General features: G+C 39.2%; 1 long non-coding RNA gene across 1 annotated transcript; it reads right to left on the bottom strand.

Moving 5' to 3' along the window:
• Positions 1–205: 205 nt before the first annotated feature.
• On the bottom strand, positions 206–3,716 carry LOC115348275. Its single transcript, XR_003925783.1, has 3 exons — positions 3,578–3,716; positions 2,280–2,326; positions 206–2,171 (listed from the first exon to the last, which is right to left on the bottom strand). It is a non-coding gene; the product is annotated as an uncharacterized LOC115348275 (long non-coding RNA).
• Between the last annotated feature and the right edge of the window lie 1,072 nt (positions 3,717–4,788).

Genomic DNA, 4,788 nt, shown 5'->3' on the forward strand with positions numbered 1-4,788 from the left:
ATATGTTGGGTTTGTTTTACCCTAAGCATTTTTGGCCATTTACAGGGTCCTTCAAGTTCAGCCGTTAACACTGGAGCTTGATCACAGCATGGTTATTAAAATGTAACGCTACTGGGAAAATAGCACACATTCTTTCCAAACCTGTCCCCCATATCTTAGTTTCACATATTCACTGACATTTGATGTAAAAATTAGGATATATATAAAAGCTTCAATTTTGCCTTTATTCTTGAAAGTTATGCAAAAAGTGCATGGTCCAGAAAACTAGTTGCCAGCTTTAATATAAAGAAGGATACTACAGAAACTGAGAACTAGTTATGGCAGATACCCTGTCAAAGGAATGATTTATAATCTGGAAATACAAGCAGTAAGAGAGGCCCACCAGCTAGTCCTGTATCATCTGAAGCAATCAAATCCGGCAAATATAAAGCAATTTAGTATTACCATTTCCAAGTGCTCCCCACAATAAGGACTCTTGTATGCCAAAGTTTAATATTCAGAGCAGAAACCACAAACTCTAACAGCCACTTCTGGTCAAGATAGCTAATAACAGTTCCCAGGCAATGGCATAGTTGTAATAGTATTGCACAAAGCAGCTGGGGATTTACTTATATGTCAGCTTGTACATCTGAGAACTAGAAAACGATGGTCGGTCAGACATCCATTTGCTTTATATATTGATATAATTTCATCAGAATTTATGATGTGGGAATTATTGCACTGGCAAGAAATGTAATCTAACCTTCATCTCGCTCAATGTAGTACCGATATTATGTTTTTGAGAGAAATATACTGACTTGTTGAATCAGATTACTCCAAGTGCATTCCTAATGGATTTCAATATTCCCTTGTATAAACCAATGCTATTTGCTTTGTATTTATTACATTTTTAAAAAAATATATACAGAAGATAAAACCTCTTCTGACACCATATAGTCTTTCATTTTGCAAACTACAAACATACATTTGTTCATTAATTTTAATGTCTAAAATTTTCCCTGGGTAACAGTCACTGAATTTACTCAACTACCTATAGTTCAACTACACACTTTAAATGTATAGAGATTTTTAAGTCTATTGACAACTGTATGTTTTTCTCCTTCCTCTCCTGGATTAGACATCTTGTCCTTGCATATCTGTGAGGATCACATGATATAATTATTTGTGCTGGGATATTCCCAAATGCTAGGGTACGCCAGTGGTAGTAGGTGATATATTTTGGATATTTTTTATTATGACACTTCTAATGTACCAGAACTCCAGGGAATTTCATCAAGAGATAAAACTTGGATCAGTCCTGAGGCTGCTTTATATCATGAGTAGTCAAGAATGGGGCAAATAATAACAGTAACAAAGATTTATATAAAGAGGGAGGGATTTTGAGAGCTAGTCCCCCCAAACAGCTCTGAAAAGACCTTAAAAAACCCATGAACTCCAGTCCCTGTCCTACAGTTGGATTATCCCCAAGAAAGGTAATTATTTTCAAACCCATCCATATCATGAATGCGCCCACTGCTAAGCCATCTTCTACCAAGCTCTCATTTGCCAATAAAAAATACTGGCAAGTGCCCCAGAGGCGATTCATCTCTGCTGGTGCAACATCCAGCCTGGTGAACAGCATATGCTGGAGCTCTTGAGAGCCCTGAAACACCTCCTGGGCAGGAAGCACTCTGAGCAAGTCAGGCCAGATGGAAATAGAAGTGCAAGAACAGAGCCCACTACTCCTGCCAGCTCACTTCAGCACCATGCTCATTCCTGTGTAAGTCCCAAAAGAGACAGGGATGCTCCATTAAAGTAAAGGGTGAAGCACTGGGATGCAAAACTGGAAACAAAGTTTTGAAGAAGTAGAGCAGGAAAACCTTCTCTTTTGGGGGTTGGAGCTTTATCCTCAGCTGTTACTCCATAATTCCTGTGCAGACAGTGAGGGAACAGTGAAGAGTGAACGAACACTGAAGGTGAAGGGCAGCGAATGTTCTCCCAGACAGGATGCTGTCTCATAGAATTACCTTTCTCCTCCCTCACAGTACACCACTTACACTCTGTCTTAATCAATAGCTACTGAGTGGAAATGGTTCCTCTCCTACCCCATTTAGAGAGCTCCTCAGTCTTCTGGCTTTTCAGCTACCAGATTGTTTTATATTCCTGCTTCATTTTATTGTCCTTCCCTCCTGCTGTGGTGATCAGACAAGACAGAATAGGTTAGTATATCAATAGAAATGCAAACCGCTGTGCATAGTACGTAAATATTGATATTAGGAATGGGGAGACTGAATTAATACCTCCACACACTATTAGTTCCAGGGTACTCAGTCACGTCCAGGCAGTTCTATAAACAAATATATGAAGAAGAAACAAGACATTCAGACAAAGATCCTGTTCCTTACTGTTATTTATCCTTAAGCACAATTAGAATCAGAAGACAAAAACTAGACAATCCACCCACACTTGCTGGTGCATAGTGCTGGAAAGTGCATTTTAGTTGGAAATCCCCCTCCTTGTAAAGAGCACCATATTTTGTATGGTCTATTCAAGCCAAAGTTGTTTTTGCATTGACATTGGGTTATTTTTTAAGTGCCAGACAATATAAAACATTGTAATGTGAGAGCATTCATTAGAGCATTTGTAAAAAATTCTCATTTTAAGATCAGAAGACTGCAGCCCATCTTGTTATTCTCCAGTTCCATTGCATCCATTCAGCTGATAGTGCCAGGGCTGATTTGGTGATTCATGATCTCCACACTGAGGAACCTCATGAGATGTAATGCTCATCAGAGTGCAGAACTGAAACAAAAATCAGATCACAGAGATGCCTGCCTTGCTTAGTTTCTTTGGAAAAAAAAAAAACAACCCACAAACCAAAACCTTCGATAATGAAAATGAAGATTCAACAATCTCCCCAAGCAGCCTAATGTATTGCTATTGTAGTTTTCCTGATGAATATAGCTATATAGGACATACAGCTATACATTAAGTCCATTATTTCTAGAACAATCCAACATAGCCATGGAGAACACATGCTCCTTATATGGCTTAATTCCTTTTGCTGTACAGATTGTACTTGATAGCAAGTATGTATGCAAAAGGTAAGAGTGAGTTAGTGTCACCTATTATTGGGAATGTTGACTTGCTCAGAAATGATTGCTGTTTTGAAACAGGTATTTGGGAGAAACAGGTTTTCACTGTAATGTTTAGGAAAGACATATGCCAGTGATTTCTCCTGGATAGACTCATACTACATGACTGCTCTGTAGTCATTGCAGAACAACCACCCTAATTCCAGCTCTGGCTCTGTACAGAACAACCCTTTTTCCTAACTCCTAAAAAGAGCATACAGGGCATACGTGTGAGCACCCCAGGTTGAGGGTTTCTATTGAACAGACATGCTATGCTAATGGATGAGACAAACGTATTCAGTTAGTGCTTTACCATTATTAAGTGGCAAAGCCATTATTGCAGAGGCAGAAGCTGTGAATGAGATGGAAGATGCTTGGAAGTACAGCATTCCCTGGGCACAGGTGGCAGTGCTTCAGAATAAATGTATGGTGTCTCCTGAGATGGTCATTACTGTTTCACTCACCTATTCATTTATCGTCCTTTGATGTTCATTAGAAAGCGGCATTATTTAATGATGCAGAAGCAATTGTAACGCATTGAGCTCTCCTAATGTTTGGTTGGGTAATTTCCTGCTTGCTTCACCACACAGGGTCTCCTCCTCTTTGTTCCTGAAATACACATATGTAGCAAATATCACCATCTAGTACCAAGGAGTCTTGTTTTGATAAGATTTTCCCTGGAAGGAAAAGCTCTGCTTTATCAAGCCCACTTGCCTAAATCATGGCTAGTATTAAATACTGCACTTGGAAAAGGTTTCAGCCCAAAATGAAGGGAAAAAAATAATGGTAGAGTTTGAGCGTGCAGTCACGTGACTGCATCTGTCTGTGTTTTACAGAGGCAAGGTTGAGGTATTACCTAAAAGCTTTCATTTCAAAGCAGTGTAGTGAAGCCTGAAGGAGCACTATTTTAAAACAAATCAGTCAGCATTTTATTGGTGTCGGCCTAGCTTTGTACTAAACACTCAGATTAATGTTAAATCACAGCTCAGGAATTATTCATGAGATCTCATACAATGTAATTGCTGATTTTGGCATCAGTAGTCTGTATCCCTTTATTTCCTAGATTAGCTTCTCTTCCTGAACCACTGTATGTCATGCCAGAGACAATGACTTTATATGACATATTAGGAAAGAGGGACCCACCTATTTTACATAAAACAACGTCTGAGGAATGTACCCTTATTGCCGAGATGCCAGTCTGTGCTGACACATTCCTGTGAGAGGCAGAGCCTGCTGGGAGAGCAGGGAGCACTGCACTAAACGTCTGCTTTCAAGCTGTTGACTGAATGGTTAGTTTTATTCCAAACCTTTATAAAAACTAATGAAATTACCCTTCACCTATCTTTGAGGATTAGCATTAATGCTCAGAACAAACTGCATGACTACTAATCTCTTAATGTCCCTAAAGATATGTACAAAATGAAATTTATAAATAATAAATGAAACCCAACTTTTCCTAGAAATACTAAGTCATCCTACTCTTTCCTTCTCTCTCTCTGAGAGTTGTGTGCTCTTGTGTGAGGTCGGGCTGATATAGGGAGTTGCAGAAAGGTGCCTTTGAGCGTGGAAGTCAATGAGCTCCATGCTTTGGGCCTCCACCATTTTTTTCCTCTAAAAATACTGCCTTTTCTTTCTACAGCAGCATGTTTAGATCTAAATATCTTCAACCTCTCCC

Source organism: Aquila chrysaetos, chromosome 11 (genome assembly GCF_900496995.4).
Source record: "Aquila chrysaetos chrysaetos chromosome 11, bAquChr1.4, whole genome shotgun sequence".
Classification (NCBI taxonomy): domain Eukaryota; kingdom Metazoa; phylum Chordata; class Aves; order Accipitriformes; family Accipitridae; genus Aquila; species Aquila chrysaetos.